Source organism: Cavia porcellus, unplaced genomic scaffold (assembly GCF_034190915.1).
Source record: "Cavia porcellus strain 051 isolate PalLab524CR breed Dunkin Hartley unplaced genomic scaffold, mCavPor4.1 scaffold_15, whole genome shotgun sequence".
NCBI lineage: Eukaryota > Metazoa > Chordata > Mammalia > Rodentia > Caviidae > Cavia > Cavia porcellus.
The window spans coordinates 44,770,236-44,797,980 of NW_026947498.1; positions in this window are offsets into that span (position 1 = coordinate 44,770,236).

Below are 27,745 nucleotides of genomic sequence, written 5' to 3' on the forward strand. Positions count from 1 at the left end.
TTATATCTCTATTTTACTAAGAGTTTATACTTTCATATTTACATTTAGGTATTTGTCTCCTGAATTTATTTTGTGCTGTTTGGAAATAAAGATCCTACTCTGTTATTTTTGTTGATATTCAGTTACTCTAACACAATTTGCTGAAGTGACACGTTATATGGCATTTTCATACCATATCCTTATTTAAAAATTTTACATGTTAATTGAACAGTTAGTTTCAGACCTCTTGAGGATTTTGACTGATCTTTATTTATATTCATATGCCAATGTCAAATTTTACTGATGATTGTAGTTTTTCGAAAAGTGTTGAAATCAGAAAGTTTGAATCTCCCAACATCGTTCCTTTAATTCAAGCGTTTAGGCTATTGCACATTTTAGGGTCAAAAAGAAGTAAACTGAGGTTTTTGTAAGGATGACACTGAGTAAGCAGCTCTGTTTGGGATATATTGTCATTGTAACATTAAACCTTCTGATTCATGAACACATATGTTGTAGCATTTATTTATAGTGCCTTTAATTTCTTTGAACAATTTTTTTCATTAAATTTCTACTTCTTTTGTTAAATTTGTTCCTAAATAATTTTTTTCTTTTTGATTCTGTACAAAATGGAATGGTTTCATATCTTCACTTTCAGATTTCTCATAACAAAGTATAAAACACAGATTACATATCGTTCAGCTCTGTCAAGCTTTTTCTTGGCTTTAATGGTGTTTTAATTGCCTCCTCAAGACTTTCTGTATACAATACTTTTTTCAGAAAGAAAAATTCTATTTTTCCTGCTTAATATGGATACCCTCTCCTCCATATTCTTGTCTTACTGTTCTTTTACTAGAACTTTCAATACAAGGTTAAGAGAAAGCTGCAAAAGCGGACATGCTTAACTTGTGTCTTGGTTACTTTCCTCATTTCTGAGACAAATTACTTGACACCCACAGGCTAAAGAAGGAAAGGTTTATTTTGGTTCATAGTGTGTTGAGATTTCAGTCCACAGTCAGCTGGATCCAAGGCAAAGCAGCATGGCAGAGCAGTAGCACAATGGAGAAACAGTCCATGGCAGAGCAGGCAGGAGACAGGAAAGCAGCAAACCTCCTACTCCCTCCTATTCCATTCAGACTACAACCCTGTTAGATGGTGCTATCCACATCAAAGGTGAGCCATCACGTTATCCACACCAGAATTATGCCTAGCAATCAGCAGACTAAACTGTCAGACCCTTAATCCACATTTATACATCTGAGATTGAGGCACCTCCACCTACAAGTACATGAAGTTTTGGAGAGACATCAATACAAAATCTTGTTTTCCATCTTCAAAGGTCTTTTTATCTAATGTTTCACATAACTGTTCTTGATCATATTGAGAAAGCTTCCATGCATAGTTTTTTTGGTGTTTTTCTTATCATGAATAAATACTGAATGTTGTCAAATAGTTTGATATGATCACTTGGTTTTAACCTTAAGTATGCTGATGTGTTGTGTTGCATTAATTTCTTTTTAAGTGTCCATTTACAAACTGTTTCAGTAATACTGCAATAATTCCAACTTGGCTGTGGTTTAGAATCCTTTTAATACTTGTGACATTTTCTTTGCTAGTATTTTTTGAGGACTTTGAATCTATTTTCAGAATACTTTTCCATCATTTTTTCTGTAATTTTTGTCTAAATTTGGTGTGAAAGTAATAGTGTCTTCATTAAATGAGTTGTAGTTATTATAACCTCCACAACTTTTTGAGAGTTTATAAATGATGCTTCCTCTAAAAATCTTTGTAAGAAGGCATTAGTTTGTTTGTTTGTTTGTTTGTTTGGGGTTTTAAAATATTTTTTAAATTTCCAGATTCAGTCTTTCCTCTTGTTATGAATGTATTCAGATTTTTGTCCATTTCAGCTTTTCAGCTTGCTGACCTGGAACTGTTCATGATACTTTTTATAATCTGATTTATTTCTGAAATATCAAGAATAATAATATTTCCTCTTTTATTCCTCAACTTGGAAATTTAAGACTTTTTTCTCTTAGTATTCTAGATAAATGCCAGTGTTTTACTAATCTTTTCAAAGAGCCAATTTTTTTGTTTTATTAAACCCTATTTTTATGACAACCCATGCTGTTTTGATAACTAGTTTCATGGTATTTTGAAATCAGATATTATAATGCCCCTTCCTTATTCATTTTGCTGTTCAGAGTTTTCGGTGGTTTTATATAAATTTTAGGATTGATTTTTGAGTGCTATGAAGATGAACTGATATTTGATAAATATTTCATTAATCTACACATTGTTTTGTATAGTATTATCAGTTTAATAATACTGGTTCTTCTAATTCATGGACAAAGATGCATTTGGACATTTTGTGTCCTATTCAATTTCTTTCATCTGTGTTTCATAAGTTTAATGGTGGTGATCTTTGACCTTTTTTTATTAAATTTATATCTAGGTATTTTGTTTTATCTTGTAACTATCATACTTAGGCCTGCTTTCTTGATTTCGAATTCAGATAATTTTCCATAGGCATTTGCAATATTATTAATTTTATGTTACTTTTGTGTACTGAAACTTTGTCAAATTCATTTGTTAGTTCTAATAGTTCTTTAGTGGAGTCTCTGAGAATTTTTTTATACATAAAATCATGTTATCTGCAAACCATCTCAGTCTGATTTCTCCACTGTACTTTAGACACTCTTTCTTTTTTCTGATTGCTCTGCCTAGGACTTCTAACAGTACTCTGAATAAAACTGGTGAAATTGTTCAACTTAGTCTTATTTCAGATAACAGAAAATCTTCAGTTTTTCCCATTCAGTATAATGTTAGCAGCTGGTTTGCTAAAATGGGCTTTATTATGTTGTGGTAAGCTATTACTTATTTTTAATTCTCTTTTATATATTTACGAATTAAACATTTTATATGCTTTTTCAAAGTTTTTTTAATTAATATCCTTCAAACTTCAATATTTACAGTGAAGAAATAGAATTCCATAAAATTACTTTCAATTCTTTTATCTGTATCTTTTTGCATAAGAATCTATATTTTTAAATCATATACTTAAATGGCTGGCTTTTTATTTTCTAATGTTAAAAATTATTAAATTCACAATCAAAAATAGCACATTCAATCTTTGGTATCCCTTATTTTTGTAATGCAAGTGGTTTTTTGTGTTAACATAGTATTTGGTGTTGATATTAAGACTGCACATATTGTTTGTAGCGTAAATCACAAACAGAATAGTTAATGGATGTATATATTTTTATTTTAAAAAGAATAAAACAAAACAAAGCAGAACAAAGCACAGCATTGTAAAACATTGCAAATAACACAAGATTTCAAAAAAAAAAAAGACAACAGGAAATCAACAGTGGCTACCATAATGTCTCTTGTTTTCTTCGAAATAGTTGTCCATATCTTCACACACAACAAGTTAACACAAATCAAAATAATATATAAGTAATCAAGACAAAAGAATGAGAGCCTTAAGGGCTTTCAAGACCAGACACTAGGAAATCAAATAATGTCTCTGTTCTCTTCACAATAGCTGTCCATACCTTCACACACATTGAAATCAAATAATTGAAAACAGACTAAAACAAATCAAAACCAAGAATAAAAGCATTATTGCATTTTGAAACAAAATGATAGTAAATCATCAATGGCTACCATGATGTCTCATTTTCTTGAGTGTAGTTGTTCATATTACCACACATAATAAAATCAACTCTTGGAAACCCGTTAGGTATAGTTCTAGGCATATATAAGCCTGTACATATAGATGTATCCTTTCTGTATTAGAGGAAAAAACAAAACAACAAATAAATAACTATACCCAAAGAGCCCAAAACAGTAACAATGTAGGCTTTCAAAACAAAGTGGTAGGAACATAACAAATTTTGATGTAGTTATCAAAGATCTTATTCAAATTACCAGATATAGTCATACAAAATTGACCTAATCCTACCAGCATTGTTTTGTTCCAAGAACTAGTAGAATTAGTACTACAATCATTTTAGTAATCTTAAGTGTATACATACAAATTTATATCTTATTTCTTTTCTCTTCTCCTTTTCCTTGTCTGTTATTTTTTCCTCTTTGAGCAGTTTCTTACCTTTTCACAAAATTTATTGAAGAGGTTCTATCTCATTTACTCTTTCTGTTTCTGAAACTAGGGAGATGTTACTGCATTTGCACATGTGGGTTTGATTTATTTCACTTATGAGTATGGCCTCAAGTCTCTTCCATTTACCTATAAAAGCCTGAAAACTGATGTTTTCAGTTCTTCTGAGAATATTCTGAGAATAGAAGCAGGATGTCAAATAGATCTTCAGTCCCAGCTTTTTGAGGAACCTTCACACTGATTTCCACAGTGTTGGAAGCAGTCTATCTATCCACCAACAGTGGATTTTTTCCCCCACAGCCTCTCCAGCATTTCTTACTGGCTGTTTTCTTTATCCTGGCTATTCTTTCTGGATTAACATGGAATCTCAGTGTGGTTTTAATTCACATTTCTCTAATAACCAATTATGCTGAACATTTTTTCATGTGTTTATTTGTCATTTGTATTTCTTCATCTGAGAAGTGTATGTTCTTTGCATATGTCCATTTTTGCACTGAGTCTTTAAATTTGGGTGTCCTGAGTTTTTAAATTCTTTATAAATTCTAGATAGAAGTCCTTTGTATGAGGGACAGTTGACAAAGATTTTTTCCCAATTCATGGGTTTTATTTTCACTCTGTTGAAGATTTCTCTTGACACGCAAAAACTTTCTAAGATGAGGTCCCAGTTATTGATTCTGTGTGTTATTTCCCTTGTAGTTTGGTTTTTGTTCATGAATTCTCTGCATAACCCTGTCTTCAAGATTTCTATCTACATTATCTTCCAGTATATTTAGTATTTCTGTTTTAATATTTATATCTTTGATCCATTTTTACTTTAGTTTAGTACATGGTCATAGGCATGGGTCCAGTTGTAGTTTTTGGCATATGGAAAGCCAGTTTTTCCAGCATCATTTATTAAAGAGGCCATCTTTCTTTTAGTGAATCTGTCTGGCTGCTTTGTCACAACTAAGGTGGCTGAGTGTATTTGTAGTTTTGGCTGTATCTTCTACTCCACTGATCTTCAGGTCTGTTTTTATTCCAGTACCATGCTGATTTTATCACAGTAGATTTGTATTATAATTTCAAGTCAGGGATTGTGATTGTCTCCTGCCTTGCCTTTGTTGCCCAGAATTGCCTTTGCTAGTCTAGGTCTCTTGATTCAGATCAATTTTAGGAGTGATTTCTCTAGATCTGTGAGGTTATGCTAATGGTACTTTGATTCAAATTGCATTAAATCTGTATAAAAATTTTAGGAGAATGACCATATTTACAATGTTTCTTCTTCCTACCCATGAACAAGAAATGTCTTTCCATTTCCTGAAATTCTCTTCAATGTCTTTTTTCAGAGTAATTTGATTTTCACTGAATAGATATTTAATACCTTTACTGGACAGATTTCTAAGTATTTCATTTTTTTGGATGCTATTGGAAAGTTTCTCTTATTACTCTCCCAGTGGGTTGTTTGTGTACAGGAATGCTATTGATTTTTGAGTGTTGATTTTTTATCCAGCTACACTGCTGAAATTGCCTATTAATTTTAGTCATCTTCCGATGTAATTTTGGGGGTCTTCTGTGTAAAATATCATGTCATCTGCAAGTCATGATAGTTTAACCTCTGCCTTTCCTATCTCTATTCCTTTTATTTCTCTGTCTTATCTAATCCCTCTCACTATATTGAATAGGAGTGATGATAGTAGACAGCCTTGTCTTATTCCTGATTTTAGAATGAAATTTTTCAGTTTTTGATGATTTAATATGATGCTGGCTGTTGGTTTTTCATAGATGGCTTTTATCAGATTGAGACAGAAACCATCTATTTCAATTTTCCATAAGATTCTTATCATAAATGAGTGTTGGACTTTATCCAAAGCTTTTACTGCCTCTATTGAGATGATCATGTGATTCTTATGTTTGACTCCATTGAGACGATGCATTATGCTTATTTATTTGCATATGTTGAACCATCCCTGCATTTCTGGGATGAATCCCACTTGGTCATAGCGTATAATCTTCTTGAGGATTTGCTGCATCCTGTTTGCCAGTATTTTATTGAGGATGTTTGCATTTGTGTTCATTATGGAGATTGCCTGTTGTTCTCTTTTTCGGTTCGGTCTTTTTCTGGTTTTGATACTAGGGTAATACTTGTTTCCAGGAATGAGTTAGGGAGACTTGCTTCCCTTGCAATTTCATTGAAGAGTTTGAAGAGTGTTGGCAGTAAGTCTTCCCTAAATTTCTTGTAGAATTCAGCCTTGAATCCATCAGGACCTGAACTTTTGTTTGGTGGTAAGTTTCTAATTAATTTTCAATTTCATTAACTGAAATTGGGATATTCAGCAGTTTTACATTTTCTTGATTCAGCTTTGGTAATTCATATGTTTCTAGGAATCTTCCCATTTCTTCTGCATTTTCAAACCTATGTGAGTAAAGTTTCTTGATGATCTTCATATGTATGTAGGTTAATGCATGTGTGTGTTTGTCCTCAATTCATTTGTCTATTATGTGTCACAATGAAATAACCTCAGTGTTGGTTTTCTGGAACAATAAAGAGGAAGAATATAAGAAAAAGTAGAAGTGGCCTTTTTATTCAAAGGAGGTGGAGAGGAGCCTCAACAAGAAAGGGTTTGGCTTTCTCTTCTGACTGGATGTGGGTGGTGGGGTATATCTGACCTTTGACAAGATGTGGTGCTTGGTGCGGGCATAGGTGAGGCATCAGAAGCTGAGTGGAAATTTTTTCATATTCACTGGGGAAGGAAGAAAAAAGTTGTAATCAGGGAAGAAGGAGGAAATGACCATCAGGGTAAGCATCCCTGATTTGGCCTTCCACCATGTGGAACTTCCACCATAATGTCCTGTAATTTATTCTAGGGAAAAATACTTTCACTCAGAAATACTGTATTTTCCAGAATTCTTTTCAAATAACTTCTGGCTAGATTTCCCCTATGAAAGGAACAGATTTAAAAAGTTGGAGAGTGGGTAGAAATAATGCACAATATTTTTCCCTTTCGTCTGCCAGCGAAGTCTCCTGCACTAACCTCCTCTCCTTGGAGGCTTCAGATCCTGCAGGATAATTTTACCTATGGCTAAAATATTGGGTTCTGATAACACCATTACTCCCTACATGAGCAAACCACTAGTACAACTCTCTGAGTTGTTTTCTCTAGCTCTTTGGTTTTACAACCCTTTAGAGCTGTTTTCCCAATTACATTTTTCTAACTAGTTGTAAAGATTTTTTTTCCTAAGTAGTCCCTGGTAGAATGAGTATGTAAAACTTTAAAACCTTTATAATAAAAATAATAGCACTAATGGTTCAATAATAATACAAGAAAAATATTTAAGTCATTTGTGAAAGAAACATTAAGCATTTTGACATATAAAAAACTCTTATAAGTCAAGGCATCTGAAATGTATCTGAACAAAAAAAAAAAAACACACAAAGTAGACATTCAAGGAAGGAGAAATACAAATGGCCAAGCAGTTTAAGAAACAAAAATAGCTTATTTAAGTTTATATAGAGAAAGTTAGAATATCAGTGTAGTTGCATCTATTTTATTGTGTTGGAGTAAGGAGAAAAACTATAAGTTCAACAAAAATTTTAAAGAGTGATGATTTCCAGTTTGTTGACAATATAATAGATGACATTCTTATTTTGACATTATCTTTATGGAAAGTACCAAAAAACAAAGAGTGATCAAGACACTCTGTGAATGCAATACTTATACTTTAAAAATGTATTAAGGTAAAACACAGTGAAGGAATCCAACCACAGCGATCCTGACCAGAGACTTCTCTAGTCCCCCCTCTTTTGGCACAGCTGCTCCTAGTGACTCATAACTTAGTCAGCTCTGCCATCTAGTGACTCATAGCATTATCCAGCTCTACTATTGATATTAAGTCATCATTATTCAGTCCTTTTACTGATAACAACTCCTATTTCCTGCACATTTCCAAGCCTCATCCTTAGCAGGTAGCCACAATCTGAACATGTTCCTAACCATGACCCTGTGTTTTTTTTTTTTTTTTTAAACCCACATTTACTGATCTGGTCTCTAGTGCCAGAGTGATTGCTCTCAGATTTGTTCTTAAAGAAATCTGTTCTTTTGAGTTCATATCTCTGAAGGGATTTTTCTTCTTTTCTTTCTTACACACACTGTACAAATCACCCTTGTAACAGTCCCTCCAACTTTAATTACTCTTATCCTATTATTCTTGCCACTTTTCCAATCACTTCTGGAAGTCCTCTTCCATGAGTGTGTTCATGAGGTGTGATCAAAATACAATGAATCCTGCTTCTTTTGAGTGCTTTCCACAAAAAAAGTCAGGGTCATAAAAATATTAGTGCTTCCTCACCCATGAGACCTGGCACAGTGAAACTTTTGGCTCATCCCCAAAGTCCAAATGACCATGAAAGGTAAATATTTTAGTCTATCCAGGAACCACAATCATGAAAAAGAACTTCCAAAACTGCTTCAGAATATGGCAATAATGATGAGACCAGTTACAAAATGAAAGGATGTATCTTAGCTACTTTTCTCTCTTTGGTGAAAGAAAATACTTGATGCCCAAAATTAAAGAAGGAAAAGTTTATCTCACAGTTTGTGGAAGTTTCAGTGTATAATTGGCTGTCCCCAAGACAGGGTGATGTGACACAGGAGAAAAGTTCATGCTGGTGCAAGACAGAAAAAGCAACAGAGCAAGAAGCAGGAATCAAGCATTTTTCCATTCCTTATACTGTATACAGGGCACCAACACCAGTGTAGGTGGAGCAATTACATCCCAGTTCAGCACTGGACAATGAACCAATCACAAACTTTGGATTCAGCCTCCTCCAAATAGCCCACCCACCCCACGGCTGCTTGATATTTTGGGAGAATATTCACACACAAGCTATAATAGGGTGTATTCTAGCAGAGAGTATTTGAAATGCATTTTATATTGTAATAATTTTTTAATTTAAAATTTACCATATTCTTCAGTCAGAGCTCATAGTTTTTTTAAAAGTGATTAAGACAAAAGAGGACTTAGCAAAGCAGATCAGATCACAACAATATAAGCAACACAGGATTTTACCACAAGACAACCTATAATTAACAATAACTACCATAATGTCTCTGTCTTTGAAATAGTTGAGCATAACTTCATATATGATAATATCAAACATAACAAAACAGTATAAAACCATTCAAGAGAATGAAAGTATTACAGGGCTATCAGAACCAAATAAAAGAAAATGAACAATGGCTACTATATTACCTCATTTCCATAGAGTATTTGTTTATACTATCACACATAATAATATCCAATAAGATATAACATGATAGAAGCAAAGGAAACAGAAGAACAAAAGCATAGTAGGACTTCATAGTAAGATAATATTAAACCAGCACTGGCTATTCTAATGTCTTATTTTCTTCAAAACAGTTGTTCATACTATCACAGATAATAAAATCAAACAAACCAGGATAAAACCATTGCAACTAATAAGTGCAAACATTATAAGGCTTCAAAGCAATGTAATAGGGAATCATGATTACTATAAAATCTTATGTACTCCCACCATTTTTTGCACTAGGGAGACTATATGGTACTTATACATGTGAGTTTGATTTATTTCGCTTATGAGTATGTTCTCAAGCTGCATTCATTTAATTATAAATATATCAATGTGTTCATTGTTTGTAGCTGAGTAGTGCTCCATTGTATAAAAATACCACAACTTTTTATCCATTCTTCAGTTGATGGACATTTAAGTTGTTTCCAAGATCTGGCTATTACAAATTGTGCTGCTATAAATATGAGTGCAAATATATCACAGTGGTATGGTGTTTTCAGTTCTTCTGGGAATATGCCTAGAAGAGGAAAAGCTGAGTTGAATGGGACTGCCAATCCCAGCTTTTGGAGGAGTCTCTAGAGTGACCTCCATAGTGGTTGTACCAGTCTACACTCCCACCAACAGTGCAGGAGAGTTCCTTTTTCCCTACAGCCTCTCCAGTATTAGTTGTTGGTAGTTTTCTTGACCCTGGCCATTCTTTCTGGAGTGAGATGGAATATCAGTGTGGTTTTAATTTGCATTTCACTAACAACCAATGATGATGAACATTTTTTCATGTATTTATTTGCCATTTGTATTTCTTCATCTGAGAACTGTGTATTCATCTCAGATGCCCATTTTTTTGGACTGGGTCTTCAAACTTTAGTGGTCTGATTTTTTAAAATATCTTTATATGTTTTAGACAGAAGTCCTTTGTCTGAGGCACAGTTTACTAAGATTTTTTCACAGTTTGTGAGTTTTCTTTTCACTATGCTGGAGATTTCTTTGACATGCAGAAACTTTTTAATAAGATATAACCCAGGTAATTGATTCGGGGAAGTATTTCCTGTTCAGTTTCACACCTGCTCATGAATTCTCTACCTACCCCTATGTCTTCCAGATTTTTACCTAATTTGTCTTCCAACAGATTTAGTGTTTCTGTTATAATGTTCAGATCTTTAATCTATTTAGATTTTAGTTTAGTATATGGTGATACACAAGGGTCTAGTTTTTCCAGCACCATTTATTAAAGAGACTGTCTTTTTTCCAGTGAACATGTTTGGCATTTTTATCAAAGATAAGGTGGTTGAGTGTGTTGGTAGTTGCGGTTGTATCTTCCAGTCTATTCCATTGATCTTCATATCCGTTTGTAGTATAACTTCAAGTCAAGGATTGTGATGCCTCTTGCCTTGCCTTTGCTGCTTAGAATTGCCTTTGCTATTCTAGGTCTCTTCTCACTCCAGATGAATATTAGGAGTGATTTCTCTAGATCTATGAGATATGTTGATGGTATTTTCATTGGGATTGCATTGAATCTGTGTAACAGTTTTGGGAGAATGGCCATTTTTACAATATTTATTCTTCCTATCCATGAGCAAGGGATGTCTTTCCATTTTCTGAGATCCTCTTCTATTTCTTTTTACAGGGTATTATAATTTTCCCTTTATAGATCTTTTACTTCTTTCATGAGATTAATTGCTTAGTATTTCATTTTTTTGGATTCTGTTGTGGAGGGTGTGGCTTCTTTTAATTCTCTCTCAGTGATTTTGTTGTTAGTGCATAGAAATGCTATTGATTTTTCAGTATTGATTTTGTATCCAGATACATTGCTGAATTTATTTATTATATCTAGGAGTCTTTCAATGGAATTTTGGGGGTCTTCTATGTAGAGTATCATGGTACCCACAAATAATGATAATTTAACTTCCTCTTTTCCTATCTTTATTCCTTTATTTTTCTCTCTTGTCTTATTGCTCTGGCTAGTATTTCCGGTACTATGTTGAATAGGTATGGTAATAAGGGACATCCTTGTTTTGTGTCTGATTTTAAGGTAAAGGCCTTCAGTTTTTGGCCATTTAATATGATGCTGGCTGTTGGTTTTTCATAGATAGCCTTTATCATACTGAGGTTAAGATCATCTATTCCAATTTTCTGTAAGATTCTTATCATCAATGAGTGTTGGACCTTATCAAAAGATTTTTCTACATCTATAGAAATGATAATGTGATTCTTACACTTTGCTTTATTGATCTACATATGTTGAACTATCTCTGCATGCCTAGGATCAATCCCACTTGGTCATGGTGTATAATCATCTTGATGATTTGTTGCATCCTGTTCGCCAATATTTTATTGAGGATTTTTGCATCTGCATTCATTAGGGAGATCGGCATGTAGTTCTCTTTTTTAGTTGGGTCTTTCTCAGGTTTTGGTACTACAATAATATTTGCTTTCATGAATGACTTAGGAAGAATTGCTTCCCTGTCAGTTTCATTGAAGAGTTTGACAAATTTTGGCATTAAGTCTTTAAGTCTTCTTTGTATTTCTTGTAGAATTCCTCAGTGAATCCGTCCGGGTTTGGGCTCTTCTTTGTAGGTGGAGACTCAATTACATTTTCAATTTCATTAATAGAAATTGGGTTATTTAGCAGTTTTATATCTTCTTGACCCAGCTTTGGTACTTCATGTGTTTCTAGGAATCTGTCTATTTCTTCTGTGTTAAGGAACCTGCTCATAGATTTTATAAAGTGATTTACTATGTTGAGCCAAATGTTGCATTGCTTTTAGACTAGAAAAAAAAAAAGGAATTTAAGTGGACTTTAACTACTAAGCACTTTACAATAGAGAGCAATGGATTTAATCAAGGTCCCCAAACTGTGTTGGGGCCAGGTATGCTGCTTTGTGGCACAGCACTTGCCTAGCAAGGGTGAGGTCTTGAGTTCAATTTGCAGTATTTTTAAGAAGTGTTAAAATTGAATAGACAAAATTATGTGTAGGTTCTTATTTGATGATATGCACAAATTTCAGCAGCATATGTTTAAGCAGACTACAAAAACATTTCAGTTTTTGAAAGGAATATAGCAGGTCTAAAATGTTTTCAATAAAATGGTAATACTAGTTGGCTTTAGGTATTCATTTACATTTCATATCTATTTTATTTGAACTTGCTTTGTGTGTATTATGCTTCCATAAATTTTTAAATTTTTTTATATGTATAAAAGTAATAATTTTAAAATGAAAGCTTTTTTCAAAAACGTAAATATATAAAGAATTTGACATTCATTGTCAATAAAGCTACCTTCACTTCCAATTTTAGTACTACTGTCAGAAGGACAAGTCTATACAAAACCTGTCTGGCTTGATTAAATATTTGATCCTTGGATTTGAAAGTGAGCTTGAGTAATTCGTTGGAGTCAGTGCGTTTCTCATTTGTTAAGAAAAGAGCTCCCTTCTCCTACTCTTATTTGATTTTTTAAAGAGAAAAGAATACAAAAATAAAAATAATAATACAGAGTTTAAAACAGGATAATAAGAAATTAACAGTAAATATATTGCCTATTGTCTTCAAAGTAGTTGCTTAAAGTACAAGATATAGGCATGCAAAATTAATCAAGCAATATAAGCACCAACCAATCACTTCAATGAACTAAAAGAAATTAGTAATATAATTATGTTAACTATCATATAAATGTATATATTATTTTTTCTTTTCTTTTCCTTTCCTTCATTTCTTCTTTGTATCTCATCCCAGATGTTCTTTCCTTGTGAGAAGTTGCTTTCTCTTTCTCAGTATCTATTGTAGATTTTGTGTCTTACTTACTGTCTTAGTTTCTTACACCAGGGAGACAAGACAATTCTTATATATGTAATTTTTACTTATTTCATTTATCAGTGTGGTGTATAATCACATCCATTTACCTATAAAGTTGTCTAGTTTAGGTCATGCCTAGGGATCTCCAAGTGGCTGGCAGCAATTTGGATCCAGTCTCAGGGGCTGAATACACACTAGTTGACTCTCAGAACACAGGAGAAGCATTGGAATATAACTCAAAACCCAGAAATATAGGAAAATGACAAAACAAAAGAGCCAAATGCAATCTCAAAATTCCAGCAAACCCTTGAGAACCTAGAAAACATAGACACAGAAGAAAATATAAGCTGTACACCTGAAATGGTAACAAATGAAGTAAAAAAAACAATTCCAGGAAGCTATAAAAGAACTCAGAAGAGAAATAATCTCCCAGGTAAAAGCAGAAATGACAAAAGTAATAAAACAAATACTGAACACAAAGAAAGAACACATAGTTGGAAAAATTAGAGGAACAATGCAAAAAGATGGAAACCCTGAATTAATGATGTAAGAAACAAACAGAATGCATGAAGCAGATTCAAAGAGATATATGGGAAATCAAAAATTCAGTCAAAAGTTGGCATAACTGCCTCAATGAAAGGGAAGAGAGAATGTCAGAAATCAAATACAAGATTGCAGCTAGTGAACAGGAAAGGAAAGATCTTTTAAAAGTAACAAGGAATCAGGAAATAGCAATTCAACAGCTGCAAGATGATGCAACAAAAAACAGCATAAGATTGATAGGTATAAACAAAAAAGAAGGTGACAACACAAATGATATCAAGAAGCTATTACAGAAGTAATTGCTGAAAATTTCCCAACATGAAAATGAAAACTGACATACAGAGCAGTGAAACATGTAGAATCCCAAATAACCAAAACAAAAATAAAACTACACTCAGATATATAATAATCAACATCCTAGAAATCCAACATAAGAAGAGAATATTAAAAGCTGCTAGAGAGAAGAGACAGATCACCTATAAAGGAAAGCCTATCAGAATCACAACAGACTTCTCAACACAAACAATGAAGTCAAGAAGAGCATGGAGTGAAGTATTTCAGAAAGGAAACGACTTTCAACCCAGAACGATGTACCCAACAAAATATCCTTCAAAAAGAATGGAGAAATAAGATACTTCCACAAAAAAGAACAGCTGAATAACTTTAGTACCACAAGACCAATCCTGCAAAAAATACTGAAAGAAAGTCTAGACAGAAATAGGAAAAAAACCACTAAGCAAGGAAACAATTAAACAGAGTGGAATTGTAAAGAATCAACAGCAAAAAATATAACATGTCAAAAGTAAACCAGTATATATCAGTTATAATCATTAATGTAAATGGCCTCATTCACCAATTAAAAGAAACAGATTGGCAGAATGGATCAAGAAACAACATCCAACCATATGCTGTAGAAAAGTACCCCATCTAATCCAAAAAGAAACTCATAGACTGAAAGTCAAAGGATGGAAAACAATACCTCATGCAGCAGAATTCACCCCCTAAAAAAAGCAGGGCAGCTATTCTGTTTGTAAAAAATGTGAACTTCAAACCAGGAATGATCCAAAAAGATAATGAAGGTCACTCCATACTAGTTAGGAGAAACCTTAGAGAAGAAGAGATAACAATCTTAAATATATGTGTACCAAATTCAGGAGCACCCAGAAGTACAAAACAAATATTTACAGAAATGAAAAATTAAATAAACAATAACACAATTATAACAGGCAACTGGAACACACCATTGACACAAACAGAAAGATCAACTGGACAGAAAATCAGCAAAGAAATAAAAACTGAATCACACCTGTGAAAAAATGGACTTGGTGGACATATACAGAGTGTTCCACCCAAAAACATCAGAATATACATTCTTCTCAGCAGCACATGGAACATTCTCTAAAATAGACCATATACTAGCCCACAGAACATGCTTAAGTAAATGCAAAAGTACTGAACTTATCTCATGCATATTATTGGATCATAGTTCCTTGAAACTAGAAATTAATGACACATGACACTGCAAAAACCCCACAAACACATGGAAATTGAATAATACACTCCTGAGAAATCAGTGAGTCACAGAAGAAATTAAACAATATCTACAAGCAAACAAAAATACAAACACATCTTACCAGAGCCTGTGGAATGCAATGAAAGGAGTCCTCAGAGGAAAATTTATTGTGGTATATTCCCACATCAGGAAAACAGAACAAACACAAATAAACAACCTGATGTTATAACTCAAACATGTAGAAAAATAAGAGCAAGTCAAGCCCAAATCCAAAAGAAAAGAGGGAGTTATAAATATCAGAGTAGAAATCAATGCAATTGAGACTAACAAAAGAATTCAAAGGATCAATGAATCAAAGAGTTGGTTCTTTGAAAGAATAAATAAAATTGATAAGCTCCTATCCAACATTATTGTGAAAAGGAAAGAAAAATCAAATTCATGTAATAGGGAATTAAAAGGGTAAAATCACTACAAACTTTGGAGAATACAGATCATCAATACCTACTTTGAAAACCTCTACTCTCATAAGCTTGATAACACAGAAGAAATAGACAGATACCGAGAAACATATAAAATAATGAAGCTGTATCAAAATGTAAAACAACTGAATAACTCAATTTTAATTAACAAATTGAAAATGTCATTAAATCCTTACCAACAAAGAAAAGCCCAGATCCAGGTGGATTCACTATGAAATTCTACAAATAATTGAAAGAAGATTTAATTCTGACACTCTGTAAACTCTTCAATGAAATTGAAAGGGAAACAATTCCCCTAACACATTTCTGGAATCAAGTATTACTCTAATACCAAAACCTGAGAAAGACCCAACCAAAAAAGAGGATGACAGGCCAATCTCCCTAATGAACAAAGATGCAAAGCTTCTCTATAAAATATTTATCAACAGAATGCAGCAAATCATCAAGAAGATTATACCCCATGACCCAGTGGGATTCATCCCAAGAATGCAGGGATGACTGAACATACACCACAAATCAATAAATGTAATCCACCATATCAATAGAGTCAAAAGTAAGAATCACATGATCACTTCTACAGATGCAGAAAAAGGTTTTGATAAGGTCCAACACTTATTCATGATAACATCCTTACAGAAAATTGGAATAGTCTTTATCTCAATATGATAAAAGCCATCTATGACAAACCAACAGCCAGCATCATATTAAATGGCCAAAAACTGAAAGCCTTTACACTAAAATCAGGCACAAGGCAATAATGTCCATTATCACTACTCCTATTTAATATAGTCCTGGAACTACTAGGCAGAGCAATTAGACAAGAGAGAGAAACAAAAGGGGTAAAGATAGGAAAAGAAGTTAAATTATTATTATTTGCCAATTACATGATATTCTACATAGAAGACCCCCAAAACTCCATTGAAAGAGTCTAGGTATAATAAATAAATTCAGTAATGTAGCTAGATACAAAATCAACACTCAAAAATCAATAGCATTCCTATACAATAACAACAAAATTACTGAAAGAGAAACAAGTGAAACCACATTCTTTACAATAGCATCCAAAGAAATGAAATACTTAAAAACCAGTCTAACAAAAGTAAAAGATCGATTCAGGGAAAATTATAATGGCCTGAAAAAAGAAATCACAGAGGACCTCAGAGAATAGATATCTTTTGTTCATGGATAGGAAGAACAAACATTGTGAAAATGGCCACTCTCCCAAAAATGTCATACATATTTAATACAATCCCAATCAAAATACCACTAGCATACCTCACAGATCTAGAGAAATAACTCCTAAAATTCATCTGGAGCCAGAAGAGAATAGCAAAGTCAATTCTAGCAAAAAAGGCAAGTCAGAAAGCATCTTTTGAGATCCATGCCATGTTGGAATTTAGGGCACTGGGAAACCAAGCAACCTGCTCACCTCCCTGGTAAGCAGCCATGGCTTGAGAAAGTAGTGGCTGCCCCAGGGAGACAACCAGCCAGCATCTCCTGAGATCTGTGCCGTATTGGAACTTAGGGTGCTGGGAAACAAAGCAACCTGCTCGCTGGTAAGCAGCCCTGAGCCTTACTGGTGCATGGACTGAGAATCAAACATCTCATTCCCTCCCCATTAGCAAATGGAAGCCAGATGTCTGAGTATCTTTCGGGAGGTTGATCATATGCAATATAGCCAATAGAGGGGATTTCCCTCTACTATCTCTTTGAGGGCAAATATTGTTATCACTGTTTTGATTTGTTCTGATTAATGGTATTGCTATATTCAATATTATGTTTTGATAAGTTCTATAATGTTCTGTGTTTGGTTTGATTTTGCTGTATCTGATTGAAAGAACAACTATTGTGAAGATAATGAGGTATACTATGTATCTGTTACTGTTATTCTGGTAACCTGCTGTGACATTCTGTACCAATTTCACTGCCTTGTCTCAATTGGCTTTGTTCTAGCTTCTTCTGTTGTGTTTTACTACTTTCAAAATAATAAAAATTTAATTTAAAAAGGCCAGGCAAGAGGCATTACAATCCCTGACTTGAAGTTATACTACAAAGCTGTAGTAGTATAAGCCATTACAGATGTACTGTAATAAAATCAATATGGTACTGGAATAAAAACAGACCTGAAGATCAATGGAATAGATTAGAAGATACAACTACAACTACAAACACATTCAGCCATCTTATCTTTGATAAAGGGGCCAAACACATCCACTGGAAGATAGTCTCTTCAGTAAATGGTGCTGGAAAAACTGGCTCTCCATATGTCAAAAACTAAACCTAGACCCATACCTATCACCATGTATTAAACTAAAGTCTAAATGGATCAAAGATCTAAATATTAAAACAGAAACACTAAGTCTATTGGAAGACAAATTAGGTAGAAATTTTGAAAACAGAGGTAGGTAGAGAATTCATGAACAAGAATCAAACAGCACATGAAATACTTCTCAGAATCAATAACTAGATCACATTTTATTAAAGTTTTTGCATATTGAAAGAAATCTCCAGCATAATGAAAAGAAAACCCACAAATTGGAAGAAATCTTAGTGAACAGTCCCTCAGACAAAGGACTTCTATCTAGAACATATAAAATTGTTTTAAAAATTCATATCCCCCAAATTTAAAGACCCAACCCAAAAATGGGCATCTGAGATGAATACACACAATACATGAAAAATGTTCAGCATCATTGCTCATTAGAGAAATGCAAATTAAAACCACACTGAGATTCCATCTCACTCCAGGAAAAATGGCCAGGATCAAGAAAACTACCAACAGCAAATCCTGGTAAGGCTGTGGGGAAAAAGGAACTCTTCTGCTCTGTTGGTGAGATTGCAGACTGGTAAAACCACTGTGGAGATCAGTCTGGATGTTCCTCCAAAAGCTGGGATCGGAAATACCATTTGACCCAGATATTGCACTTCTGGGCATATTCCCAGAAGAACTGAAAACCTCATACCACAGTGATATATGTGCACCCATGTTTATAGCAGCACAATTAGTAATAGCCAGATCTTGAAAACAACCTAAATGCCCATCAACTGAGGAATGGATAAAAAAGATGTCGTATTTTTATACAATGGAGTACTACTCAGCTATAAAGAATGGTCACAATGAGATATTTATAAGTAAATGGATGCAACTCAAGGCCATACTCAAAAGTGAAATAAATCAAACTCACATTTGTAAACCACATAGTCTCCCTAGTATAAGAAATGATAAGAGTATATAATAAAGTACTCAGTAAATGCACTGAAAGGATAAGAATCTGCTTAAAAGGAAAAAAATGGTATCTCAGGGAAAATGAGGAAAAAAGGGGAAAAGAAAAATATTTATAACTATATAGCACAGGATAGCTAGTGTGATTTTGCTACAATTCAATAAGTCCTTGAGGGATCGGAGATTTAGCTCAGCAGCATAAGCACCTGCCTTGCAAGCACATGGTTGAGAGTTCGATCCCTGGTACTGACAAAAAAAAGTCCTTGGAACAAAAAATTAACCTTTATAGGATTGGGACAGTTGTGCATATTATTTTATGGTGGTCTAAGGAACTCTTGAAGATCATTATGCAAAATAACAAATTTAGTTATGCTACTACCACCTTGTTTGAAAGGCCTATATTGTCAGTGTTTTGGGCTCTTCGTTATTGTTATTTATTTGTCTTTTTTTTTTCATGTTTTTCTAGGATTTTGTTTTGTTTTGAGGATAGGTGTACATGTGAAATTCATACATGTGTAGAACTTTTTCTAAATAGTCTATGAGAATTGAATATATAATGCATGATGAAATGGACAGCTACTTTGAAGTAAAAGAGACACTATGGTATCCAGTGCTGATTCTGTAGCATCATGCTATGAAATCCAGCAATACCATTATGCTTTGTTCAGAGTAATTTTAGTCTGTTTTGTATTGTTTAATTTCCACATATCTAAAGGTATGTTTTGAAGCAAATAAACGACATTATGGCAGCCATTGTTGATTTCCCTGTTGTCTGGTATTGAAGGCCTATAATGCTTTCATCATTCTGTTCAGTTTAATACTATTTTGTTTTGTATGGATTCATTGTGTGTGAAGATTTGGACAACTATTTAGAAGAAAATGAGAGACAGTACAATAGCCAGTGATGATCTCTTGTTGTCTTGCTTTGAAATCTGTGATACATACATTGGTTTCTTCTGTTCTGATTAGCTTTACTCTCTTTAAAATAAAAATTTTAACAAGTCTCCAGTTTGACTTTCTTTATATTTGAGCAGTTCTCCACTGTACAAAATTACCACATATTTTTTCTGCAATTAGATCCGCTCCATCCCCTCCTCTCTAGAAGTACATGGATCCCAGAAGCATTGAAATTTTTGACAGAAACCTGAGCTGGTAATAAAATTGAGTAATAAGGTATACTAAGGTCAGGAGCTCCCAAATACACCTACACAGATGGAAGTGAAACTCCTTAGAAGGAGAAAGGAGAGAAAACTTAAGCATAAAGGATTGTGGAGAGCATAAGAATACAGCAGTAATAGGAATATATAAGAGAGTTGGGGAATAGAATAGGAAGTGAAATAGATGAGAAGAATATACAAAACAAATAAAATTATTGTATTAGTCAGTTGTTCTGTCACTGGAATACAATACCTAAAGCTCACAATTAAAGCAAAAGAGGTCTATTTGATCCCTAGGGTGATGATGTTACATAGGTAAAGAAGTAGATAAAATTTCCTTGCCACATATTATATACTGTGTTCCACGTGTATTTTAATTTTTTAAGCTACCTCAACTTCTCGGAGCTAAAAGATTCTTTGTTCTTAGAGAAAAATTCAAGGAGATTTTATTCATAATTATTGGATGCCCAAAAAAGGAAGTAAATTATGACTTGAAAAGAAAAAGAAGGACCAAATGATAATTCTTTTTCTTTCACCTCAGATATGGCTGCAATGTTTATTATCAAAATTAAAATAGGAATATACATGTACAGTTTTTATACAGAGCAACAAAAAACTGAGCAACAGAGCTTAACAGTGCATTATTACATACTAGAAAATATTAAAGAGTCCCTTTGGATGCTAGTCTTGTCCAAGGAAATTACAATCAATGAGAATGTTTATGAGTTGATTACCTTAAACCAATTATTGGAATATTTCCTTATAATGCTCAATTAAATTTCTTTAAAAACTTCAGTGTCCTCACTGGAGACTTTATTAAAAGTTTGACCTTTGAATACTGGGAATTGAAAAATTCTACAAGTGTTTTCTTTCTTTGAAAATAATTCACAAGGGGCCTTTTACAAAGTAGGTAGAGATTTCTGCTAATGTATCTTGAAGTGGCAGAATGAGAAAAGCTTTTCTACTGAGGTATCCCTTGGGCCAAAGACATGAGCAGAGAAATCTGGAGTTTATTGTTCAAGGATCACACTTCCATGACAGAACCAACTTTTCATTAATGAAATGTGCTGAAATCAGTGTCAAGGTAATCACCTAATGCCCTGTCCTTCAGAAAGTCAGTATCAAAGGCTTGTTCAATAAAGTGCTTCTACATTCTTCATTTCTAAAATGATGTATCTCCTAAAGGGAAAGTCTTTCAGATTTCTTTGGCCTGAATTCCTCTTATAACTGCCAAACAAAAATAATAATTTAGCAATAAAATTTCCTCATTATCCTTCCCTTATAAAATAGTGTGAAGGCTTATAGCTGCAAAAGCACTCAGTAATAAAAATAATGGCTGCTTTTATGGAAAACATACACTTTTTTTTTACTCAACAGTAACTAAATATTAAAATTTTCCCTTTAAGGAGATAACACACCAGGGTAATAAGATTTTAATATGAAAATGTGGATAACCATTTATTAAATATGTTGCAGATTCCCATCTCATTTTTAAGTTAATCCCTAAGACAGACAGCTCATGTGGGAGATAATTTGAAGAAGCAAAATGAGCAATGGAGAAGTGAGAAAAGAGAAAGAGAAGGCTGCAAGTGTCTTAATGAGAAGAATATTTCTCCAAGAAACCACAGACTTTCTAAAAGACTGGAAAACACCCTACGTTATCTCACAAAAAGACTAAGAAAGCTAAGATACTTATCTTCCACCCTTCCTTCTCTCTCTCTCGTTGATTGACCGTTGTTTCTGGAATGTTAAATTCCTGCTCAGTATAGTATCCTAGCCCTTTCCAAAGCTAAATGCAGCTGCATAGAAGATAACACCATTAAGGAGAGTGGCACAAAAAGCTAAGTCAGTTTTTACCTGAATTGTTTACATGTGGACCTAAATGATGACTCAAAGGACAATAAACAAGACAAGTACAGTGGTGCCTTGGAACTTAATTTATTTTCCAGTTTTGAGAACATGGCCATGCTTGTGTTTGTGCTTGTGTGGGGAAGATGACTGCTATTCTATTTGTCACACAATGTGGAATTTGTGAACAAAAGAAAATTTTGTGGAATGTTTTTGTTTGAGAATCAATTGTTTTACAACAGAAGCATTTGTGAATCAAGGCATTACTCTGTTTTTTTCAGAGAACCTAACATCTAGCACAGTTATCCTACATACCAAGGGAAAAAAAAAAAGCTAAAGATCAGTAAGCCTTCAAATGGATGTGAATAAGGAAATAAATAAGATGCGGAGTGGGTGGTTGGCTGAGGATGAAATGGAGGCAAAAAAGTCTGTGGCTCAGTAGAAAACTCACCAGTTGATTGGAGAAAGTGCTCGCAAACAAAGAACTAGAGATCTTTAGAAGAAACCAATACACAAAAATATTTAGAATGCATTTAGAAAACTATATTGAAGGGAGATGTAACCTTGTGGTTGAAGGTAGTGAAGTTCAGTTTTCTTCCATGACAAGGACATGGTCAAACAAACACAAACAAGAGCCATGTTAAAATCTCAATTTGAAGCTCTTGGAGAATGTAGACAAATGTGATTACTAAAAGAATCTCCAGGCTGTGATAAACTTTGATACTTCAGCTGAAGAATTACTTACCTTGCAAATACTAAGGTGATCTTTTTAGTATTTTTTTTGTACTAAGGATAGAACACAGGACTTTGAACCTGCCAGGCAGGTGCTTATGCCATTCAGCTATATCCCTGGTGTTAAAGTTACCACTTCAAAGACATGCACAAGACAGATAAAGAACCATCACTCAGAAAGTTACTGTTAATGATTTATAATTTTATGTTTAATGATTTATAATTTTGTGTTTCTTCTTAAGTTCATTCATTGGGATATAACTCCATTAAAAATACAACAACTGCACTAGAATACAATAACATTTTATAATACTTAATGAGGTCTTTTCTTGTTAGTTTTCCAAATAGTAATTCTGTGTTGACAGAACCACTCACTGATGTGATTGAGCTCTCCTGCATATTTAACAGGCAGAATTTTAACTTTTTTACTTTAGCACCAGTTCAGTGTTATAGTAGCCAACATTTGTTATAGTATTACAAGTTTCTGAAACACATGAACTGAGACTCTGGGATACAGTTCTGAGCAAAGTAGAAAACAACTAACATGAGAGAACTTATAAATGAAGAGTCCATGGAACTTGAAGACAATGTGATGTCAAGCTGACTATAGAGAGAAAGATACTATGGTGAAATGGAAAGAAACAGATTTTAAAATGAACAACTGTTTAAATCCTCCAATATTTCAGATAGGTTAAGGACAATAAAGCTTCTGAAATGACAATTGAACTTGATGAATAGATTGCTGGGGGAATAAGTTTTCATAAATGATAGGAATTGAAAGATAGGCTGCAGGCAATTAAATAGTTCATGAAAGTAGTGGTTGTAGACTGCTTTTTAAATTATTTATACTAAAACAAGAAAAATGTGACAGGAACTAAAGGGTTGATTGTGAGGTCAATTAAGTTTTTATTAAAATAGGGCAGAACTATGAAGTGTTACCAGAAAATATTTCTTATAATGGCAAATATGAAGCCCACTAAATCTTTTCTCCATTCATTTTTTAAAGCAATGCTGTATTTTTAATTTTTACCATATTACACTATCTCTCTCTTATCCTACTTCTCTTATCTTTATTTCTTTCATCATCTCCTTCCAGCCCTCTCATTAGGCAAGCATCATCCAATCAGTAGCCTATACTCACATGGCTGTTATGTACCTTAAAATGTATATAATCTGAACTACAATGTGCCTTAAGCAAATAAATATTTTATATGAAAAAATAAAGTAAACACATTTTAACAATCTTATATTCAGCCTCCAGAGTTCATCTCAGTCATCATTTCTTTAGGGAAATATTTCTGTTACCTCTCTTCACACTATCACAAGCAAAGGTATTAAGATGGTGGTGACAGTGCGGATGGGGTGGGGTGATAGGCACATACTACGCACAAGGCTCTCTTTTAGTGCTTTAAAGATCTCATTGCTTCTTCAGAATCACCCTTTTCATTCTTCATTTATCAGAACATAATCCATTGCAATGTACTTTTTTTCTGATGAGAAAGTCGAAGCACAGAGAAATGAGATATATTCCAAAGATAGTTAGAAAATAGTATGGCTAAAATTCAAAACCAAGCATCCTGGTTCTTAAAGCCTATGACATTATTTTTATCGCTAGGTTCTTTGGTTTTTTTACTACACTATACCCCTGTATTATTAGCATTGTATCTACAGTGACCTTGCCTTCATTGTAGAAATATTATAATTTCACTTTCATTCCAAAAATTCTTTGGTTAGTGTCACTCTTTCATAACTTTCCCTTTGTAATAGTCATCTTTTGCTACTGTAACCTGAAGCACACTACTTTGTGAAGAGGCTTAATTATCTCGCAGTTCTGCGGAGACAAATTCCATGATTGGGCAGCTCCATCAGTGTGCCCTCTACTTAGGGCATCAAGGCAGATAGTAAGAGCAGATCACATGGTCAAACAAAAATCCAGAAAGATGCAGGTGGTTTTGTTTTAGTCACATTTCATTCATTGGAACAAAATACTTGATACCTTTAACTTGGAGGAGAGGTTTATACCAGTTTATATTTTCAGCCCAAAGTCAACTGGTTCCAAAGCAAGAAAGATAAAGTGGAAATCTGTGGTGAAGGAAAGTTCACATCATGGTGCCCAAGAAACAATGAAAATAGAAAATGAAAGATGGGAGTATACCCTTCCAGTCACTCCCCCAGTGACCTGCCTCCTCCTACCAGGCCCCATCTCCTAAAAACACATTAGCCTCAAGCCCATCAGTGGACTGATACAACAGAGACCCCATAATCCAGTTATCTTCCAAACAGAGAGGACTTTGCAGGATACAATCCAAATCTAACCATAACAAGCTTTGCTTATAATACACACTGCCACATGGGGATCAAGTTTCCAACACACAAACTTTCAGACAGGCCACAAACTATATCTAAACTACCGCAAAGCCCAGCCCGTTAACAGGCAGATACCATATCTGCTTTTGTTTCTCTAGTATGCTGCCTAGTATTGTGGCTAGTATAATTTAAACACACAAGGTAATTTCTAAAAATGAATGTATGAGTATATGAAAAGAAAAGGAAGGAAGAACATACAGTGGATGTCATATTTTCAGTTAAATATTTTCTGTTAAGCACAGCTTATACTGCTACTTTCATTCATTTTTGCCTACAATAAATTAAAATATCACTTTCTAGTATCAATTATATGAGGGAAAATTAAACTCTATAAAAAAGAAAGCAAGAGTAGAGCTCCTCTATCTCTCACACTCTTGGAAATGAATCTCAGGAATTTAGCCATGCCTGAACTTTCATGTCGTTGGAAAAAAATACATTATCTTCTTCCAGAAGTAGACTTGGAGATAGTAAAGAAACTTCAATGTAGTGTTCAAGATGCATTATTCACCCAAGACCAGCAGCCTTCAGATCATTTCAACACCCCTTATATTACAGTCAGTTACAAAATGTATCATAATCAGTGTTACGACGGCAGAAAATAAATCATGGTGTTTCTCTCATAGCTATAAATGCATGATTGCAACATAGATTTTATCACTTTGAAGCCAAATTGTTTGTTTATATGACTGCTTCTCCAGTACATTGAAAGTCACAGCACAGTACTGCTTTGAATTACTATTGCTAATTTGCATTATATTTGGCATTTTAACATGTGCTATCACGTCTTGATAAATACATCAACTAAGATGACAAAAGCAAACCAATATTCATCACATTCAATGTGAGAGCTACTTTTCACACACAATGTTGTTTTTCTGAAACTCAGATTTGATGTAGTTAATTCCCTGACAAATTTTTTCAGGGCCTACTACATAAAATTCTATAATTTGGCATTTTGGCATCGTCTTCTTTAGATCTTTTCCTATAACTTCTTTACTACTAAATTATTCTTCCACCAAAGAAGAATGTCAGACATTCTGATCTATTCTAAACCCCACAGTTGCAGGGCATTATCTCCCATTCAACTCTTTTCTACTTTCTTAATCTTCCTTGATAAACTCACTGAGTTCTGAGGCTTTAAAAGTATATACTGACAACTAATCTCTAGCTAATCTTTTATGTTCAATTTTCTATTCAAAATCTTCACTTATATAACCAACAGGCAAAGGGACTATTACTCCACCAGTGTTTTTCAGCTCAATAAATGGTATCACCTTGCACTCAGATATTTAAGGCAAAATTTTTAAAACATTTTATTGCCTTCCTCTTTTATCCATTCACAGCACTCTCAAATTCTATCACCAACAATTCTTCAGGCTCATCCCCCAAATCATAAACCAAATTTATCTCCAACTTTACATATATACATACTTCCATTTAGTCTAACTTGGGTCTACTTGTACTCTTACCCTTTCTGAATATTCTGAAAAATTGCTAGAATTCTCCCTTTAAAATATAAATATAATAATGTATTTTTCTGCTTAAAAATTCTCTCACTTGGCAGACAAAACAATGACCACTCAAGGACAACTTCATACTAATCTTCAGGCTCTATGACTATTTCTATTAAGTAGCATGGGAGAATGAAGGTTTCAGATAGAATTAAGGTGAATAAACACACATCTTAAAATAGGGAAATTCTCTAGGTGGCCCAGTGTAACCCAGTAAATACTACAGATAGATTTAGCTGAACTGAAATAAATCAATACAATGTGAGAAAGATATAACAAACCATCTTTGAAATGGAGCTATAAACCAAACCATGAGATTAGATTCCAGAATTAAAAAGGAAATGTACTTTCCCCTAGAAGCCCTCAGAAGATTTTCTAATCTGTTCTTCAGTTCTTACTCAAGACAAGTTGACGTATCACAATTAGTAGCAGAGTGTTATTAAAGTCTTGTTGTCTGTAGCGAGGTTACTGGGAGGTGGTAGAATGTTCAAGAGGTGAGTGCTAACTAGCATGAGCTCTTCAGCTCACTGAGACATGCTTAACAGGAATACTGAGGCCACAACCCCTTCCTTATCCTCGCTCTTATTTTTAACATCTTCCCCATGAGAAGGGTGGTTTTTCTCTGCCACATGCCTCAGTCAGAAAGCAACAAGGCCAATAGATCATTGCATGAGCTTCCAAAGCTGTGAGTCAAACTAAACTTTGTCTATTTAAGTTGATCATAGCAGTGGCATATTAAGTGACTTTTTGTCACTGGGAATACCTGACATAAGCAAATGAAATAATAAAAGGTTTATTTTGAATCATAATTTTTGGAATTTTTCTGTCCGTGATTTGCTGACTTTAAGGCAGGAATGGCATGGCAGAGGAAATTCTCTCACTTCGTGGCATTTAGGAATCAGAGTGACAACAAGAACAGCCAGGAAGAGAAAAAGGAACTAAAGACAAAAATTGCCCTCCAAAGATTGGGCCATGGTGACCTCTTCCAACAAGGCCCCACCACCTAACAACACATTCAACTCTGAGCTCATCAGAGGGTTAATTCATTGATGAAGTCAGTGCCACCATGATCTAATCACCTTCCAGAGTTTCCCATCTCTGTACACATGGGACTTTTGGGAAATATTTTAGATCTAAACCATGACATATGGAAACCTAACAGTAACTAACCAAATGGAG